Below are 22,363 nucleotides of genomic sequence, written 5' to 3'. Positions count from 1 at the left end.
CTGTACAGATGCCCCGTGCCGCAGGCTCTGCCCCCAATCACTAGGACGGTGCTTATGGCCTGGCGTACAGCCCTCTGACATGTAAGATGGGACCGGAAACTCAACAAACAGACACCCCTGTGGAGTGGAGCCTGGCTGCGGGAGGTTTCATCCCTCCAGGACTTCCGTCGTTGGGAACTCGTCAGGATCTCGTTACTCTGAGACGTCTGGGTGGGGCACCATATCAGATCTTTTGCAGATCTACAACAACGCCATTCCCTCCTTCCCTCCCAATTTTACAGGTACTTACAACTCAGGCATGCACTCCACACACACACTCCGTCTCCCACCTCTCTCCCGGAATTTAGCCCCTTGGAGACCCAGGTGATGATGGGGAACCTAGGCAGAGGGGGGGTCATAGATTTACCGATCCCTGGTGAACAATGGCCCCGCGTCCCTTGATCGGCTCCGAGCCCGCTGGGAGGGGTGGTTGGGCCCCCTGGAGGTGGGGAATTGGAGAGACGCCCTTATGGCCCCCAAGACCTTGACAACCTCCTCCAAGTTGCGTTTCGTCCAACTCTACTACCTCCATACGGCATATCTCACTCCAGCACGTCTGCACAGTGCCCACATGCGACCCTTCCCGGCCTGCACGCGTTGCACTCACGCTCCTGAGGATTTTTACCACGTGGTTTGGCAGTGTCCTGCTCTGGTGCCGTTCTTGAGAGGGGTGGAGCTTAAGCTCACAAGGGCCCTTGGGTGGGAGGTTCCCCGTGACCCATTACGCTTGCTCTTGGGGGTGATTGATGGCCTTGATGGATCCAGGGCCGATAAGCGATTCCTGGGAACGGCATTGGCGGTGGCGAAGCAGGATATAGCAGCGCTTTGGTCCCAGGCCAAGTCACCTACTGTGAGGAAATGGAGGCGGGGAGTGGACTGGTGTGGGGCCCAGGAGAAGCCCCTCTTCGAGACTCGGGGTTGCCCCCAACTATTTGGCAAGGTGTGGGGCAAATGGTTCAACCTACTACCCTCATGAAAGGTTTGAATGTGTTGTGTACTTGTATTTCTGTAAACATATGTGGTATTCATCCCACCTGTGCCTCGTGAGTTCCAGTCGGCTTTTCTCGAATGTAATTCATCTCAATAATGTGCTTGATTTGCTACCAATTTATTTTTGTTTTGAAAAACACCAATAAAAATTTGATTATGAAAAAAATAAGTTCCCTTCACAGGGACCCACCAGTTGACGGACAAGGGATTGAGAAGGTACCTTGAGCAAAAACACAAAGGGCCGGCTCTTGTGAAGTGTAGGTCAGCAATCTTCGGTGGAAAAGGTGCTCGGGGTCTGGGCTACAGGTAACCAAATGCACAGCCTCAAGGGACATCGAGAAGCTAATGCACTTGCAAATGTGCACGGTGTCCAGGGGTTCCGGTTCCAGGGTACCCACGAGGGCTACGGATCGCTTTTCTTGTTTATTGACCTTTATTTTACTGTTTTCTTGTGACTTGTTTCTATCGAGTCACAAAATGGCTGCCAACACTTCCTGGTTTGGAGTGTCAGCAGCAAATCAGAGTGAAGCTTGTGCCCGGGAGGGTTCGCAAACCCACCTCGGCCACAGATATCAAAATGTTTTCTTTTTCTAATTTCTCAGGAACTACTGAATGGATTTACACAATTTAACAATAAGGACTCTTTCTGAACCAAGGGTTACCTTTTTGCCAAATTTGGTGTAATTCCGTTGAGCAGTTCGGGCTGTAGCTTTGTCTAAAGTTTCCTATGGAAAATAATATGGGGAAAACGTGTTTTGGGACCCCCCTTTTTTCTTGGCCTCCGCTTAACGATTCACCCCGAAACTTTCAAGACAGGAGCTGAGCGGAGCGCCACACTAGTTTTGAAAATGTATCGAAGATTCGTCAACCGGCGCCAAAGTTATTGGGAAAAGAAAAAACGCTTTTTGAATAGAAACAAGGTCCTAACTATAACTACCTACTGGCGACCGCCAGTAGGTAATATATCTGTACAGATATACACACACACACACATATATTTATATGTATGCACATAAGCATAGATATATGAACATATAAGTGTGTGCATGTATATATCTATATATATATATATATACATATATATATACATCCAAAGAACTTCGCCTCATAAATCCGGTTGACAGGAAGGACGACGACGGACCCAAACTGCTGTGCAAAATGTTTATTTAATCCATAGGAATCCCAAACACCACCATGACACATATATATGCATATATATAAACATATATAAATATATATATTATATATATATATATATATAAATATATATATATATGTATGTAGATATATATATATTTATTTATTTATTTATTTATTTATTTATTTATTTATATTTAAAAGGCATTTACCTTACCTGCTAAATGCTTACATTTTCTTCTAAAGGGATGCTTGGTAAAGGCATAAGTATGCCAAAGATTTGCTAATTAAGGGCATGTGTGGTGAAGGTCTTTGCATGGAAATGGACACATTGTATAGGCATGAATGGCAATTCCATGCATGTATCCATCATACAACTGTGTCCCAATTACCCATGATTGCAATATAATGTAAAGTGATGGCTTTGGTCTTGCTAGTCATAGTGCATATAGTCTGCCGGTTCTCCTGGGAGGGTGGCTCCTCAATCCATGTGTGCCAGTGTCCTTGTGTAGTGGCCCTCACAGCCCCATACAGGATAAATTGATGAGGGGGCATCTCAAAGTGGTCGACCAAATCCTGGAAAGGCGATAGTACGTCATTGTCATAAAGGTCACCTACGGTACCAATGCCAGCTCTCTCCCAGTCCTTCAGACCTTTCCAGTACCCGCCTGAATGTAAAATCAGCAGGGCTGCCAATGGGAGGCCTTTGGTAAAGGGTCATGGAGAGTGCGTTATTTGGAGTGCTTTTGACCAGGTGTATTGAAGAGTAGTGAGCCGAACATTGGGGACACAGCCTGCACTCGACACAGCAGAAGTAGCATAACCTGTAGCCACATAGTGCATGTGGGGATTCCACCACCTGGCTCACCGCACTGGCCCCTGTGGATCCCCCTCCATCTGGTCGCCAAGACAAACTGGGCCACCAGGTAGTACAAATCGTAATTAGGGGATGGCGGAACTCGTGGAGTTTCAATCCCCAGAATTCCATGGAGTTATATGAAAACTACTCAAGATTCTGTGGAATTCAGCGAACAAGTGCAAATCGGCACATCGCACTGCTTGCACTGATTTTAGTGCTGGTAGTTTGCTCCATGCTGAAAAATCAGCATGAATGGCACGATGCGGCACACCAGAGGGTGCTGCTTCTTGATTTGGTTTTGCTGCCACACTAGTTGATTTTCTACTTGATCTGCGGCTTTCTCACCAGGAACGGTCACGACCGCCCATGATGGGAAAATCTAGTTGGGTGCCAATTCTCGCTCGCACTCTTGAACTTACCATTGGCAATCCACGCATGAGAAAAAACTCCATCATGCGGCAGTTGGCAGAGTTTGGCTAGAATTCTCCATTCCAAGCATAACGCGCAATGGGCAAACTCTTGTGAACTCTGTTGGCGGAGTGAAATTTATCGCCCACCCAGCCTCGTAATTAGGTAGCTCGAGCTTCCCTTAGTTGAGGGGAGGCAGAGCTTATATAAGGAATTCCGGCATTACTGTGCCCCTGGAGCAGGGTTAGTAGTAAGTTATCCATTTCTTGGGAGGTGGCGTGGGGCCCCCAGAAGAGAAGGGTTGTAAAAATATAAAGATAAAGCGGTAACATCACTATCTTGGGACAATGCCTCTTGTCCCATGACTGACAAGGGCAGGGTGTGCCAAAAGGCAAACGGTGGTCATCGCTGCATGTATGCTAGTTTGTATTTGCTGAGTTTCAGAGCAATAGATCTGCACACTCAAGTCGCAAAAGGTATAAGGTTCCCAGTTTAATCTGCCCTCCATTACTGGCGGCCGAGCCACCAACTCATGCTCATGAATGGGGTTCATACAAGATTTGTTCTAGTTCACACCTAGGCCTGAGATTGTGCTGAACTCAGTGAGTGCCTGGATGGCACCCGCCACAACCGTACACTCCCCATGGAGGTAAAGTAATATGTTGTACACATATAATGAAATGTATAGGGTAATATTGTAAACTGGTAGTCCCTGATATGCTTGGCACCGTCCAACTGTGAGCGCAAGTATTCAACCGCCATGGCAAAGAGTACCGCAATAAATGTTACCCCTGCCTCGTGCCTTTGGAAACTTTACAAGTGTCTGAAATGTAACCCAGGCAACTGGGTCGGTGTAAAGGAGTTTGGTCCATGTGATATAGTTCCTGCCTTGCCCCTTACCAGCCATGACAATGTATAAGTAATCTCATCATAGGGAGTCAAAAGATTTTGCCATGTCCACTGACATCACCAAGGCTCTGGCACATGTCAGGTGGGGGGAACATAGGACATGTATTAATTGGCAGATATTTACGGTAGGGCTGTGGGACTGGGCAAACCCAGATTAATCCGGATGTATCAAGTCTTGAAGGTGAAGTAGTAATCTGGTTACCATTTACTGAGGAATTTATAATCAACTTTGAGGATAAAGAGAGGGCTATAAAATGATATGAAATCCTTCTCTTTCCCTTATTTTAGAAGTGGTACCCGTGGGGTCTTGCACATGGTGGGAGGGAGGACACCCAGGGCCCATGTAGCATTATAAATTATAGTCAACCACAGGGCCAGAATGTCATTGGAAATCAAGTAAAACTCAATGGGTATGCTGTCAGATCCAGGGATTTTACCTCTGGCAAGGAACCTAATGGCCCCACACACCTCCTGTATCTAGATGTCGACCCATATCACCATCTCCATGCGACAAAAATGGCAAATTGCTTCATAACTTAGTGTCTTATCCCAAGGATAACCGCATCATCCCAGAGATTCGGGATGAAACCGGGACTCACCACGTGACGTCCCATGCCATTGCCCAAACTTTCACTAGATATTACGCGGCCCTCTATGCAGCCTGCCCTCATCAGACCTCCCTGGTGGATCTATTGGCTGGGACCGGAACCCAGCTGTCCTGCCTTCCTCGGACGGCCTCAGAGACTCTGGAACATCCTTTCACCCCAGAAGAGATACATGCAGCCATCTCACTGTTGCACTATGGCAAGACGCCCGGGCCCGACGGTTACCCCCAAGAGTATTACGCGACCGATCGTGATGAATTGGTTCCCCACTTAACGGAGCTGTTCAAGCACGTGGTAGACGAAGGATCCTTCGCATCCGAAACTGTATTGGGAAGGTGGGTGACGACATTTTGTAATATATAAAGGAAGCGGGGGAGGACCATCATTTTAAAGAGGGCACTTCGCCCCAGGGGGTTGAGAGGGAGGGATTGCCATTTCCTGAGGTCCGCCTTGGCCTTAGCGACCAGGGGTGTAATATTCAGAGCCCACTTGAGTTCCAGAAGGAGGGCGACCCACACACCCAAGTACTTGAAGGATTGTCTGCGGAGAGGAATGGTCGTTTGCCAGTCAAAGCACGCCCGAGATGGATGTAGGGGGATCAGGAATATCTCTAGCACATTGCCGCATTCCCCCCTTTGACGGGGGCATGGGGGTGACTAATCTCCACCTCTATTACCTGGCCACGAGGCTCATCGTAATCCACGACTGATTCGCGGACGGCTGGTCCGACCCGGCGTACCGGGTGGAACTCAGGGCAATGGACTTTGTGCAGATCTAAGCATACCTGTACAGATGCCCCGTGCCGCAGGCTCTGCCCCCAATCACTAGGACGGTGCTTATGGCCTGGCGTACAGCCCTCTGACATGTAAGATGGGACCGGAAACTCAACAAACAGACACCCCTGTGGAGTGGAGCCTGGCTGCGGGAGGTTTCATCCCTCCAGGACTTCCGTCGTTGGGAACTCGTCAGGATCTCGTTACTCTGAGACGTCTGGGTGGGGCACCATATCAGATCTTTTGCAGATCTACAACAACGCCATTCCCTCCTTCCCTCCCAATTTTACAGGTACTTACAACTCAGGCATGCACTCCACACACACACTCCGTCTCCCACCTCTCTCCCGGAATTTAGCCCCTTGGAGACCCAGGTGATGATGGGGAACCTAGGCAGAGGGGGGGTCATAGATTTACCGATCCCTGGTGAACAATGGCCCCGCGTCCCTTGATCGGCTCCGAGCCCGCTGGGAGGGGTGGTTGGGCCCCCTGGAGGTGGGGAATTGGAGAGACGCCCTTATGGCCCCCAAGACCTTGACAACCTCCTCCAAGTTGCGTTTCGTCCAACTCTACTACCTCCATACGGCATATCTCACTCCAGCACGTCTGCACAGTGCCCACATGCGACCCTTCCCGGCCTGCACGCGTTGCACTCACGCTCCTGAGGATTTTTACCACGTGGTTTGGCAGTGTCCTGCTCTGGTGCCGTTCTTGAGAGGGGTGGAGCTTAAGCTCACAAGGGCCCTTGGGTGGGAGGTTCCCCGTGACCCATTACGCTTGCTCTTGGGGGTGATTGATGGCCTTGATGGATCCAGGGCCGATAAGCGATTCCTGGGAACGGCATTGGCGGTGGCGAAGCAGGATATAGCAGCGCTTTGGTCCCAGGCCAAGTCACCTACTGTGAGGAAATGGAGGCGGGGAGTGGACTGGTGTGGGGCCCAGGAGAAGCCCCTCTTCGAGACTCGGGGTTGCCCCCAACTATTTGGCAAGGTGTGGGGCAAATGGTTCAACCTACTACCCTCATGAAAGGTTTGAATGTGTTGTGTACTTGTATTTCTGTAAACATATGTGGTATTCATCCCACCTGTGCCTCGTGAGTTCCAGTCGGCTTTTCTCGAATGTAATTCATCTCAATAATGTGCTTGATTTGCTACCAATTTATTTTTGTTTTGAAAAACACCAATAAAAATTTGATTATGAAAAAAATAAGTTCCCTTCACAGGGACCCACCAGTTGACGGACAAGGGATTGAGAAGGTACCTTGAGCAAAAACACAAAGGGCCGGCTCTTGTGAAGTGTAGGTCAGCAATCTTCGGTGGAAAAGGTGCTCGGGGTCTGGGCTACAGGTAACCAAATGCACAGCCTCAAGGGACATCGAGAAGCTAATGCACTTGCAAATGTGCACGGTGTCCAGGGGTTCCGGTTCCAGGGTACCCACGAGGGCTACGGATCGCTTTTCTTGTTTATTGACCTTTATTTTACTGTTTTCTTGTGACTTGTTTCTATCGAGTCACAAAATGGCTGCCAACACTTCCTGGTTTGGAGTGTCAGCAGCAAATCAGAGTGAAGCTTGTGCCCGGGAGGGTTCGCAAACCCACCTCGGCCACAGATATCAAAATGTTTTCTTTTTCTAATTTCTCAGGAACTACTGAATGGATTTACACAATTTAACAATAAGGACTCTTTCTGAACCAAGGGTTACCTTTTTGCCAAATTTGGTGTAATTCCGTTGAGCAGTTCGGGCTGTAGCTTTGTCTAAAGTTTCCTATGGAAAATAATATGGGGAAAACGTGTTTTGGGACCCCCCTTTTTTCTTGGCCTCCGCTTAACGATTCACCCCGAAACTTTCAAGACAGGAGCTGAGCGGAGCGCCACACTAGTTTTGAAAATGTATCGAAGATTCGTCAACCGGCGCCAAAGTTATTGGGAAAAGAAAAAACGCTTTTTGAATAGAAACAAGGTCCTAACTATAACTACCTACTGGCGACCGCCAGTAGGTAATATATCTGTACAGATATACACACACACACACATATATTTATATGTATGCACATAAGCATAGATATATGAACATATAAGTGTGTGCATGTATATATCTATATATATATATATATACATATATATATACATCCAAAGAACTTCGCCTCATAAATCCGGTTGACAGGAAGGACGACGACGGACCCAAACTGCTGTGCAAAATGTTTATTTAATCCATAGGAATCCCAAACACCACCATGACACATATATATGCATATATATAAACATATATAAATATATATATTATATATATATATATATATATAAATATATATATATGTATGTAGATATATATATATTTATTTATTTATTTATTTATTTATTTATTTATTTATTTATATTTAAAAGGCATTTACCTTACCTGCTAAATGCTTACATTTTCTTCTAAAGGGATGCTTGGTAAAGGCATAAGTATGCCAAAGATTTGCTAATTAAGGGCATGTGTGGTGAAGGTCTTTGCATGGAAATGGACACATTGTATAGGCATGAATGGCAATTCCATGCATGTATCCATCATACAACTGTGTCCCAATTACCCATGATTGCAATATAATGTAAAGTGATGGCTTTGGTCTTGCTAGTCATAGTGCATATAGTCTGCCGGTTCTCCTGGGAGGGTGGCTCCTCAATCCATGTGTGCCAGTGTCCTTGTGTAGTGGCCCTCACAGCCCCATACAGGATAAATTGATGAGGGGGCATCTCAAAGTGGTCGACCAAATCCTGGAAAGGCGATAGTACGTCATTGTCATAAAGGTCACCTACGGTACCAATGCCAGCTCTCTCCCAGTCCTTCAGACCTTTCCAGTACCCGCCTGAATGTAAAATCAGCAGGGCTGCCAATGGGAGGCCTTTGGTAAAGGGTCATGGAGAGTGCGTTATTTGGAGTGCTTTTGACCAGGTGTATTGAAGAGTAGTGAGCCGAACATTGGGGACACAGCCTGCACTCGACACAGCAGAAGTAGCATAACCTGTAGCCACATAGTGCATGTGGGGATTCCACCACCTGGCTCACCGCACTGGCCCCTGTGGATCCCCCTCCATCTGGTCGCCAAGACAAACTGGGCCACCAGGTAGTACAAATCGTAATTAGGGGATGGCGGAACTCGTGGAGTTTCAATCCCCAGAATTCCATGGAGTTATATGAAAACTACTCAAGATTCTGTGGAATTCAGCGAACAAGTGCAAATCGGCACATCGCACTGCTTGCACTGATTTTAGTGCTGGTAGTTTGCTCCATGCTGAAAAATCAGCATGAATGGCACGATGCGGCACACCAGAGGGTGCTGCTTCTTGATTTGGTTTTGCTGCCACACTAGTTGATTTTCTACTTGATCTGCGGCTTTCTCACCAGGAACGGTCACGACCGCCCATGATGGGAAAATCTAGTTGGGTGCCAATTCTCGCTCGCACTCTTGAACTTACCATTGGCAATCCACGCATGAGAAAAAACTCCATCATGCGGCAGTTGGCAGAGTTTGGCTAGAATTCTCCATTCCAAGCATAACGCGCAATGGGCAAACTCTTGTGAACTCTGTTGGCGGAGTGAAATTTATCGCCCACCCAGCCTCGTAATTAGGTAGCTCGAGCTTCCCTTAGTTGAGGGGAGGCAGAGCTTATATAAGGAATTCCGGCATTACTGTGCCCCTGGAGCAGGGTTAGTAGTAAGTTATCCATTTCTTGGGAGGTGGCGTGGGGCCCCCAGAAGAGAAGGGTTGTAAAAATATAAAGATAAAGCGGTAACATCACTATCTTGGGACAATGCCTCTTGTCCCATGACTGACAAGGGCAGGGTGTGCCAAAAGGCAAACGGTGGTCATCGCTGCATGTATGCTAGTTTGTATTTGCTGAGTTTCAGAGCAATAGATCTGCACACTCAAGTCGCAAAAGGTATAAGGTTCCCAGTTTAATCTGCCCTCCATTACTGGCGGCCGAGCCACCAACTCATGCTCATGAATGGGGTTCATACAAGATTTGTTCTAGTTCACACCTAGGCCTGAGATTGTGCTGAACTCAGTGAGTGCCTGGATGGCACCCGCCACAACCGTACACTCCCCATGGAGGTAAAGTAATATGTTGTACACATATAATGAAATGTATAGGGTAATATTGTAAACTGGTAGTCCCTGATATGCTTGGCACCGTCCAACTGTGAGCGCAAGTATTCAACCGCCATGGCAAAGAGTACCGCAATAAATGTTACCCCTGTCTCGTGCCTTTGGAAACTTTACAAGTGTCTGAAATGTAACCCAGGCAACTGGGTCGGTGTAAAGGAGTTTGGTCCATGTGATATAGTTCCTGCCTTGCCCCTTACCAGCCATGGCAATGTATAAGTAATCTCATCATAGGGAGTCAAAAGATTTTGCCATGTCCACTGACATCACCAAGGCTCTGGCACATGTCAGGTGGGGGGAACATAGGACATGTATTAATTGGCAGATATTTATGGTAGGGCTGTGGGACTGGGCAAACCCAGATTAATCCGGATGTATCAAGTCTTGAAGGTGAAGTAGTAATCTGGTTACCATTTACTGAGGAATTTATAATCAACTTTGAGGATAAAGAGAGGGCTATAAAATGATATGAAATCCTTCTCTTTCCCTTATTTTAGAAGTGGTACCCGTGGGGTCTTGCACATGGTGGGAGGGAGGACACCCAGGGCCCATGTAGCATTATAAATTATAGTCAACCACAGGGCCAGAATGTCATTGGAAATCAAGTAAAACTCAATGGGTATGCTGTCAGATCCAGGGATTTTACCTCAGGCAAGGAACCTAATGGCCCCACACACCTCCTGTATCTAGATGTCGACCCATATCACCATCTCCATGTCATGATCCACCCTCGCCCATCCAAGCATTCAAGGCAGAGTTATGTAATGCCTGGGAGCCAGGGCCTGGGGAGGACGTATAGAGGTGGGTATTATAGTCCTGAAATCCTGCATTAATTTCCTCCTGGGTGTACACCCAGGTGCACTGAGCTGTGTTTAGTGAAAACATCTCTTCATGATCGCGGGTGGGATTAGCGAGTCAAGCGAGAAGGAGACCTTATTTGTCCCATTCACTCTGGTCTTTGGAGATAAATTGGTACCCTTTAGCCTTTACAGCTAGTCCAGTAACTTTTCCTTTTCTGCTGGTAAGTGTTGGCACTTAACAGGATTAAGTGGTAACTCCCTATCCAGCCTATCCAGCGGTTGCTCATGCAAAGCAATCTTGTCTAGTAGTTGTTTTCAGATCCCTATTGTCATAGAAATACAATGGTCGCTAATAACTAAATTAAATGCTTCCCACTCAGCTAGTTCAGAGAGGCAGTCCCCTCGTTATTAGCAAAGCAGTCTAGGATAGTGGTTGCAAAGGAGTCCCAGAAGGGAGGGTTCTCCAAAGCATCAATAATCAGTTTCCAGAGTGGAATTGGGGCTGAGGGGTCTCCCAACAGAGTGCAAGTGGGAAGGGATTGTTATCTGAGAATGTTTTGGCAAGGTATTCAGAATGGAGTACCACATTGCATAGTGAATCCCCACAGAGTAGCACATCCAAGTGTACAAAGAGGTTGTGCATGCCAGAATAATGGGAGTATTACCTACACAGGGGGTCATGCACCTCCACACATCAACCAGCCCCCACTCCTGCTTCCAGGCCCGAAAGGTTATGGCTGCACCTTGCGATGGCGAGGATGAAAGTGGCTGGTGGGTTTATCAAGAGATGTATCTGCTACGCAGTCAAACTCCCTGCAGCCAATGTAAGTATTCATAAATGATTGGAACAATATAATTATATCAGTGGAAAGGCTCATGAAAAGTGGTTGCCCAGGTATGATAGCAAAATGGCTCATAGGGAAGAATATCCATCTGGCATATGATTCACAATATGTTGCTGCAAAATCAAAAGAACAAAGACAGCAAAAATATTGGATTTTAGGTGTGGACTCCAAAGTGTAGGAAGAGTTCTGTCACTTTTTGGTCTATCAGGCCATCCGGTCATCAGGCAAGAGTAATGACCAACACTCTTGCACAAGAGAAGTTAGCATCAATTCCTGTTTTGGCAGTGCTGATTCCTGCAATGTTCTAGAAGAGTGACACCTGCTGATAATGGTGTATGATTTATGTTGGTATTGAGTGGTGAAATTGAGTTGACAGCACAAGAGGCAGCCCTTCTCAATGTAGAGAAATGCTCTATACATGAATATTCAACTGAACCAAAGATGGAGAACAGCCTTTCAAAGAAGGCTGGTACAAACCATAGTTGGAGATGTCAGGATATCAACAACAGAAATTAAAAACTGACGTCAATCACACGCCACATCACAGATGAGGAAGGTGTGGACCAGTAGCCTGCGGTGGTCCTTTCATGAACATTGTAACATTCCCCACTCTTTGAGTTCAGGCAGCTGAGCAACCTCCCTAACAACCATGTCACATATCCATATGTGTTCTCCTTTAGTGCCTGGATCAGCAGAGATGGATCGGAAAACAATCAAAATGAAAACTTCACCAATGGGAGAGAACCCCAAACCTCCAATCACTAGCCTTGCAACTTAGTGCTATTCAAGGACCATTTCTCTGGATGATTCAATTTCCAACCCATTTTTTATCTGTGCTTCATTGATGGCACAAAGAAATGGCCAATGTTGGCTCATCATCCAGGGCAATTAAATGATCCCAAACAATTTATCCATATTTAAGATGCTCAAAGGAGAAAAGAACGCCTATGGAGAAAGAGCAGGTCTGTTCTCCTGAAAGAGTGTGCAGAGATGAAGACTCCTCGACTCCAAAAGAAGCTGCACGGATACCAAACTCACTAAAAGAAAGGCTGCTCCTTGAAAAGACATAATTGCACAAGTTGCACTCTCAGTGTACTTCCAGTTAACAATGCCATCTCTGATCACAGCACTCAGTGAGGATCGAAGACTGCACAGCTAGAACAGTGAGAGGGCTCTGACACCCGAAAGGTGTATGGAATTAGTATTCCATAGTTTATTTTTGGGGAGGAAGAATATGTCCAACACCCACGTAAATATCAACAACAACCCCTTTCAAGTTTTATTTATTTATGCTCTTGGAACTCCAAAGAGATCCACAGAAATTAGATAACCAACTACATATAAAAGTTTTGTGCAACAAGTTTCTTATAGATTAGGAGATAATTAAAATATCCTTTACGCCAATATACTAAAACATCGAGTTAAAACCAAAGTTAATAGTTACTTCCTACATATAATTTAATATAAATTTATAAAACACTTAAAAAAGTTAATAATCCTATAACAAAACATTTCATTTGGTGGTTCATTAATAGAATCCATTAGTGCCGACGCTGAGAGGATAGATAATTGTAGGCAGACAACCCCTTTAAGCTGATGGAAGACAGACTGCCATAGCAAACACCATGGAGGCACTATGTAGTGGCAGATGAGCGGGCTGGCACCACAAAGTTCCTGCTCTGAAATGAAATAAAATACCAGTATTTGTAAAGCGCACAACTATCTCCGGAGAGGTGTCCCGGTGCTGGGGGCCGTCGGGAAGATTAAGGGAGCTGTTGCCAAGAGTCACATGGTGCTGGGCTAACCTGCGCCGGGGATCGAACGAACCGTGAACCCCATGGTCCTGAGTCAGGCACCCTGGTCACTGCGCCACACCTCTCTGGTCTGCAATCCTGTAGAGGTAAATCTCAGTGTATTGGTATCATGTGATACATGTGTACTATACTCTGGCTCAACAATAAAGGGATCAATGGGATCCGACCTCTGTGCACTGTAACTATAAGGTGAAAATACCTTGAAACTGGCTTTTCTAGACCACTATTATGTCGTCTCTTAAAAGATTTATGCATAAATCCATATGTATAACGAAGTAACAAAGCTGCTTTGGATAGAATGATGCTATCACATCAATGTAAGTAATACAAGACTTTTTGTTTATTTTATAGAAATTGAGCCCCTGAAGAAGAGCCATGTAGAGGCTCGAAATGCATTGGGCAGCAAGAGATTTTTTTGAACTATTTATTGTACAAGAAGTTTGATTGAACAATAAGAAACTTTATGGACATTCAATGAATTAAAGATACAATTGGATTACATTTACAATGTTGCTTTGGATTTGTTAAATATTGCAAAGTACAGAATGTTTGTATAATTAATCAAATTGAGATTATTCCAATTTAAACAGAGTGAAAAACTTTAAGTTTCAAGGTATTTTCACCTTATAGTTACAGTGCACAGAGGTCGGATCCCATTGATCCCTTTATTGTTGTGTTAAATTAGCACATAGGACTGTTGTGTGCCCTCTCCGTAGCACGCTGCTGCAGAACGTTTTAATATAATTATAGCACCTAGCAAACTAAAACAAGAGTGTACCTCTCCACAAAAATGTTGTTGTACTATACTCTGGCAAACATTTAAATATTATGACAAGAGCAGAATTCCGCACTGCTGTGGACCCACGGCTGCCTCAGAAATACAGTGTCCTTGGAATATTTGCAAGGGCTGGCAGATACAATACATTTCTTGAACTCAACCTTAGGCAAAGGTTATCTTTCTCACCTCCTAGTTCATAACAGGAGACCCAAGTAATGTGATTGCTGCACGCTTGGTGTTAGGTGTGATGCCCATTTCTGCACCCCACGACGCAAGCATCCGTATGTCCATGTAACCTATGTATGCAATCCACATTTAGGCATACACGTCTCCTAGCACTTGTGCGAAATTGCAGTAAACCCATGACTGCCTATTCATAGCAGACATTAAACGTATTAGTGAACAATTTGTCTTCCTAGAGCCATAACTAGAAAATCTTGTCTCTGTTTGCAGAGCACTGTATTACATACAGTGCAAAGAGAGGAATGGTATGGACCCTTACCAAGCGTATACCATATGCATCATTACTGGCCACATGCTGGTTAAGTCCTCACGCTGTTCTATGTTAGTCATTTTGGTGAGATCAGCCCTAGAAGGTATTCTAAAATAATGGTATGAGTCCATATATAGAAGGCACGCCGCCTAATCCTTTGATATGCTGACTTGTGGCATTACACAGCCAAGGCCAATTTGCATAACTGCCAGAGTGAAATACAGTAACACTTTTGATTCTGGCTATTAAACAAGCGATAAAATGTCATGTAAGATTTGCTTAGATGCTTTTAAACTGCTATTAAAATGATATACTGTACATCCCTGAGAAGACATAAAGAAGGGATACAATTAGGAGATGCGCTAATTGAAAAGGGTTGCTTTCCCTCAGATATACTATGTAGTGTTGGATAAAAGGTTGAACCTGAAATCTAAAAATAAGGCAGGGCGAATGTGGAAGGGGAACTGGCAAGCGGCTTGATTCTTGGCATGCTAATTAGAAAGGAAATCTGCATTGTTTTTAAAGCTGAGGCCTAGTCTAAGAAGTTGCAATTTCTGAAGAAGGTCCTGCGTGCAACACGTATGGAGTTATGTTAAGGCATCGTCTGTGATTCCCGTTCCGGAGATAACTACGGCCAAACATCCATCACATAAAGAAAGGTAGATTTATACACCTGCACATTTGCTGTTTGTAAATCATAAATGCAGCAGTTGGTTAGACTTGGCTTTGAATTTTTACTATTAATTAAATTATAATGTTTTTATTAGTAATTTGCGGACAAAAACAGTTTCACGAGTTGACATGAAGCAATGTCTCACATACTATGAGGGATCATTGGTAAATTGGTGACCCATAGCCAGTTCGTATGGCTGATGACAACTCTAGCAGCAGCTCTTGGAATTAAAATCTGTAGCTGCTGCTGGTCAGAGATTATATGTGTATTTTCAGTTGACCTTCATTGGGAGTGTGAATGCACTCAATGGAGAAGTGCCATATTTGCAGTTTGGGGAGAGGAGAAAATACTCTTAACTTTTGGATTGATTGACAAGGCTTGTTTGAAGAAACTTATTTTCATTTTTTTCTTGAATGCTGTCAGGTTTGGGCTCAATATATCCCGCAGCTGAGCTTCCACAATGCTGATTAACCTGCCTATGTGGGCCTTGCTAAGTATGTAGTTTAGAAAGTGCGACTGATACTATGTTGAGGTGTGGCCTGAAAAAGCTTTGAAGATGTACAGAAAATGTTAAACTTTTCCCCCAAAGACATCAAAAGTCAAATGCAGTTTTTTAACAGCCGACCTGATAGGAGGTGATTTTCTTAAGTTGAAACAGATTGGTTTTATAGTCTCTGGAGTTTCAAGACGTCATTCTTTAATTCTCCAGCAAATACAATTTTGCATTAATTCCACATGACACTACAAATTCTCTTTTCAATGTATTGCTGTGAGATTACTGAAACAGTGGTGTTATTAGCTACTGATTAGGCGACCAAATGACAAAACAATGTCAACCACTTCTCTTAGGATTTTTTTTTGCAAAAGTCAAGGTGGTTCCTGGTACTTCCTGGCAGCTGAAAGGAAAATGATCATGTGACGGGTGTCCAGTTTTGACCTGTTCGATCTGAGATAACTTTCTTTCAACAGGTTGAAAAATTATTTTAGACACAAAGCAATGTATTAACACTTCTCACTATCTCTGCTCACATTGATATACAGTTGGATATAGTCTACATACATTTGAAACTTCAGGTGGTGATGGGAGGTATCATGAGCTAGCTATATCATACAGTTTTTAACATGGGGGTGACAGAGAGAATCTCAGATTTCACATCAAATTTACTTCACAGATGCAGAGGAAGATCAATTATGATTACTGACTTTGGTTTGCTAAGAAGGAATGGTACCACCAGATGGTTATTCCAGCTATCCCAGCCAATGTTTACTGGTTCACTATCAAGTTTTTGTGATCCACAGTTTGGTAAGCAGAGGACATGTCAAATAAGATTAGAATTTCAGAATTGCCAAGCCCAGAGAGAATAGTAGATCCTATTAAAAGCAAATACAATTTCATTTATTTTCTCAACCTGGTTTAAAACCGGATTGTCTGTCATGCTAAGGTTAATTAGATTGCACATTTGCTCACCTGTTACCTCATCTTCCACAATCTTGCTACAAGTGGAGTTTGAAGATTAGTATATATTAAGCAGGTTCAGGTGTATAGACCAACTGTTTTTAGTAGCAAATAATTACGACATGTTTTGGAAAAATGTGACACATTTTTGGGAGAAAACATTTATGATTATTGTTAATACCAGGCTCAGAGCAAAGTAGTGGGTGTTTAATATAGTGGATGGACAAATCTCAATGAGGATGTTTGAGGCTTTCATTTTATCAGCTGTTTTTCATTTGCTTTCTGAAATAGCCTCAATCACTGAAAACATCTTAAGACAGCAGAAGCTAGAGAGCGGTCTGAAGACCCAAGATATATCTGGCGGCGTAGTAGAGAAAGGTTGGGATCCACAAAGCTAGAGAATGGAGATTCCAGTTGAGAAGTCAGAGGTCCCTTTCTCCGGGACTAGCTCGCAACATATGGAACTGAAAATGCTACTGAATCTAACACTGGAGGAAATCAGAGAGTTGAAAAAAATCCCAGGCACAAGAGACTGTCTCTCTCCATTTAAGATTGGAAAACATTGAGGCGTCTATTGCTGGCTTTCCAGCAAGGCTCGAAGAGGCAGAGTCTAGGATTGCTCATTTAGAGGACCAGATGAGCTCCACAATCCAGAAAATCAATGAAGTGACGGCAGATAAAACTGCTCTTGAATCAAAGCTGGAAGACATAGAAAATCACTTGCGCCGTTCAAATCTTCGAATAGTAGGAGTGCCCGAGGGTAGCGAGGGTTCAAATACCCTCCATAGGGTTGAAGCATTTATCAAACAAAAAGTGCTTCCGAACCATGCTGGGGATTTAACTTTAACATTAACCAGGGCCCATCGGGTTCCGGCGCACGCCTTTCCAAACTCGAAGTATTCTCGCACAATTCTAGTCAACTTCTCTGATTATAGAATTAAAGAGAATGTCTTGACGAAAGCAATCCAGCAGAGGCAATTTGTTATCGACGAGGGCACAAAATGTCGGATTTTCTCAGACATGTCAGGAGAGGGTGGCGCAAAGACGCAAAGAATTTGTGAAGCTATTATTTTTATTTAAAGCACAGGGGGCGCAGGCATCCATCGCACAGCAGTTGAAGTTAAGGGTGCTTATAAAAGGGAAGTTCCACTCATTCACGTGGGTGGAGGAAGCCCAGGAGCTTCTGAATGAGATTACTGCTTCAGGAGGAATCAGCTTTAAAGTTGTGGCCACTGTGGAATTTTGCTTCTTGTGTGTGGGGGGGGCTGGTCACTGAGGGTGCAGGGTCAGGGCACCCCATCATAGAGTGGGTAAAAATGTAGGTTGCGGGGATTGAGGGGACAACATTTTTGGGGCAGGGAGGAAGGGTGGTCGGGAACAGAAAAAGCAGCAGTAAAATGAGCAGTAGCAAGGGCATTTCTGGAAAGATTGTCAGGATTGTGAGAGTTTTTGATGTATTTGGTATATTTGATAGATACACTGTCAAAAAATGACAAGTAAGTGTTTATATTTTTTCAGTTAACGTCAATGGGATTTTAAATAAGCAAAAATATGGAGCATTAATTAGATGGCTAGCTTCCTCTTCACCCCAGGTTCTATTCCTGCAGGAAACACATTTAAAAACTAATTTACCAAGGCTATTCCTCCCTAGGTGGTATTCGCACGCCTTTTTTGCTTCAGCAGGGCTGGCAAAAAGAAGAGTTGCAATATATTTCTGCAGGGCTCTTCCCTGGGAATTCTGCCAAATATGGAGAGATCCCCAGGGAAGATGGATCTGGTTCGAGGCCAAATTAAATGGCATGATATTAAACTTTATTAATTATTATGGTCCCATTGTAGATGACACCACAACCCTACTGAAAATGAGTGAGACAATTAGGGGGTACCGGGGAAGATAATTTTGGGTGGCGATTTTAATTTTGTTCAAGATTTAAAGAAAGATACTTCAAATAAAAATAAAAAAGAGCTAAAACCCAAAACCAAAAAAGTGATAGAAGTTTTAAGGCGGGAACATATTTTGATAGACACTTGGTGCGATGCCAATCCATCTAAGTTGGATTTTTTTTGCTACTCTAATCAATTCCACACGGCATCCCGTATTGACTTTTTTTCAACATCTCAATCCTTGGTCTATACAAGCACTGAAATAGAGATAAATCCATTCTCTGACCACTCCCTTATTAAACTTGAAGTGGAAATTGAGGAATGCAGGAGGCCAAGATCCAGGTGGCAGATGGATCGTCTCCTCCTGCAGGACCCTCAATGGGTGGCTGACACAAAGGAGTGGATTGCCGAATGGTTTAAGATAAATTAGAATACGGCAGAAATCTTCTCAGTGTGGGGTGGGTTTAAGGCAGCCCTTCGCGGTCAAATAATTGCACTTTCCGCCGCTCAAGCTAAACAAAGAAGAGAGAAAATTGTTAAACTTCGGCAGGCAGTAGAAAATGTAACAAAACTAAGAAATAGACAGCCCATTCCGACCGGGGACGCTAGGGTTCAGTTAGATAGGGCGAAGCATGAATTGAAGGAGTTTTTTTTAATAGAAGAGATTGCCAGCTCCAGAACATATCAACAGCGAGTGTATGAGGAGAGTCAAATGGTCGGCAAAATGCTTGCCGGAACTACCAAAAATAAACAGGAAGCAGCCATGATAGCTGAAATCATTAACCCCAAGACAAGAACCTCTTTAACTGGTAAAGAAGACATAGCTCAAGTTTTCTTAGAGCATTACTCGCAGTTATATTCTACCAGATATGAAGTCAGAGCGGATCAAATTAATAATTACTTTGAGGAGGCTGATCTCCCTATTCTCGCTGGGCATAAAGCGGAACAGCTCCAGCTGGATATTTCTGAAGAAGAAATTATAAACGTGGTAAAGTCTATTGCAGGGGCTAAAGCCTGTGGAGCCGATGGGCTCCCAATTGAATTGTATAAAACCTTTTTTAAGGAGTTGACCCCCTTTTCGACAAAACTATTTAACAATATCAAACTGGGAGGCTGTGTTCCCCCAAGCATTAAGGAGTCCGTACTGGTGAGTTTTGATAAGAAGGGGAACAATTGTAAGGATGTCAACTCTTACAGGCCAATTAGTCTGCTTAATGCTGATTTTAAAATATTAATGAAAGTCTGGGCACAACGATTTACCCCCATTGCTCAGGCACTAATTCATTCTGATCAGACTGGGTTCATTGCAGGAAGGTCAATCTCCACTAATACCGGGATTTTAATTCAGGCCCTTGACTATGCAACCAATAATAAAATACCCTCTCTTATTACTATGGTCGTCGCCGAAAAAGTGTTCTACTTGGTCAACTGGGATGCACTCTTTTTTGATCTAGGAAAATTTGACATGCCGGTCCAAATTTCTAATTTGTTGAGAAACATCTATCAAGGTGCTCAAGCCCGGGTTATAGTAAACGGTGACTCAATAGGGGTAGTGGAAATAAATTGTGGAACCAGACAAGGCTGTCCGATATCACCTTTACTGTTCACTTTTTTCATCGAACACTTGGCTATAAGAATCTGTGGAAACACCCAGATAAGAGCTCCCATTGAAGGGATGGCTAAGTTGAAACTTTTCGTGGATGATATAATTATGTACTTATGCCAGGACAAGCAGAATTTGGAAGCAGCTCTTCTAGAATTTAGCAAATTTGAACAGATAGGAGGCTACAAAATAAACCAAAATAAAACGGAGTTTTTGATACTTAATACGGGCTGTAATTTTTTACCCCCTAATTTGAAAATCCAGGCACTGAAAGAAGAACAGATCAGATATTTGGGTAACTACGTCTCTATTCAAATAGAACACATATTTAGTTAGAATTATCTAGTCACGCAAAATAAAATTAAAATCCTTCTGGATAAGTGGACCCTTCTACCTTTGACTCTGATTGGTCGTGTAGCACTCTTAAAAATGTCCATTCTTCCCCTTTTAATATTTCTTTTTATAAATGTACCCTTGAAAATCAATTCCAAATATTTTAAAGAAATTGACTCAATGTTTAGGGAATTTGTGTGGAATAAGAAGGCCTCTAGGGTTAAACTGGCCATACTACAGCTGGAAATAAATAAGGGGGTTTAGCCTTACCAAATAATCGAACTTATTATGAGGCAGCTATATTAGATCTTACAGCACGTCTACTGGAACCTAATAATCAGCTGGGTATATACTTTTTTGAAAGAATGATTTGTGAGTCTGGCACACAAATTCCAATCTTCTTAGGAACATCTAAATTACCCAAAAAGTCCCGCTATAAGACAATTTGTGATTATTCTGACAGATTGCAATACTTTTTTAAACAAACTGAGTCTTCAGGGTTTGTTTTCCTGAAGCTAGAGGAATGTAGGGCTTTTGGGCTGCAAATTCACTCCTTAAGAGATGGAAGGATAGTGGCTTCGAGGACCTGGGCCATTTCCTAATCTCCAAGACAGTGATCTCCTGGGATGAGGTTTTAAGTAGATTTGATAATCAAAATACGCCAGGGTTTTTGGAGTACTTACAGATCGTTAATTTCATAAAAAATACAATCTACTGTCAAGTGGTGTTCCAATCAATTAATCAGGTTAATGCTCTATATAGAGTCAAACTAAAGGGGGTATGAAATTGGTACTCCTTGTTGATGAAACGTAAGGCTTTCCCCCAGGTTGAGGAATTCTTGGGAAAAATAACTCGGGAAACTAATTGCACTTTCACTCACCAGGAATGGCAGTCCATATCCCAAGTAGGAAGCAAGCCCTGAGAGCAGCCAACTTTAAAAGAATGGCCTTTCTGTCACGGTGGCTGGCTTATTACGCCCCGGAAACGTTTAATAAGCGCCATGCAGCAGTGGACAACAAATGTTTTTGATGCCAGTCCCGCAGTGAGGGAGACTGGCTTCATATATTTTTTACATGTCCAAAGCTGGAAGTTTTTGGGAGCAAGATCTTTTCAGCAATAAGCCAGACCATTAAAAAGAAGCTTGACCCCGAGACAGAAGTGGCTCTTTTCGGTTTTTCTAAAGTAAGGTCAGATCTGACCAATGCCGAAGAGATATGTATTGCAATCTGTTCCACAGTAGTTCGTTCTTTAATTCTCCAAAACTAGAGATCTGAAGAAGTACCGTCTTATTCTAAATGGGTAAATAAAATGCAACGAATAAGGAAATTTGAAGAAGCTTACGCTAAACGGGTTGGGGCAACAATAAAATTTACAGTGGTTTGGAATTTGTTTGATAATTGGGATATATTGACAACAATTTAGCACTTTAGCACATCGCATTTTAGGTCCTTATAGATGAAAGTCGGGAATTTGTTTTTGTCAAGGGGGATATATTGACAAATATCTAGCAAAACAAAAAGGTTTTAAGCATCTATTAATGGATTTCTGTCTTCATTGTTTATTTAATCGTACCCAATGATTTCGAGAAGAAGTGTTGTCGTCATTTCTGCTGTAATCTTGAAGATGTAATACCAGTGTCTCAGTCTCCCCTCCTATTTCCCCTACTTTTGATTTCCCTGGGACGCTAATTGCATTTCAGTCAGTAATGTCAGAATTGTAAGACCTTAAATTGAGTCCTATTTTTGAGAGGTTGACTAAAATTGAGGCTAGTATAGCGCTACGTAACACTGCAGAGGCTGTGACTCTTCCAGGAGTC

This window comes from Triturus cristatus, chromosome 4_1, assembly GCF_964204655.1.
Source record: "Triturus cristatus chromosome 4_1, aTriCri1.1, whole genome shotgun sequence".
In the NCBI taxonomy this organism is placed as follows: domain Eukaryota; kingdom Metazoa; phylum Chordata; class Amphibia; order Caudata; family Salamandridae; genus Triturus; species Triturus cristatus.
The sequence above is the reverse complement of the archived record's forward strand: the minus strand, read 5'-3'. Positions refer to the sequence as shown.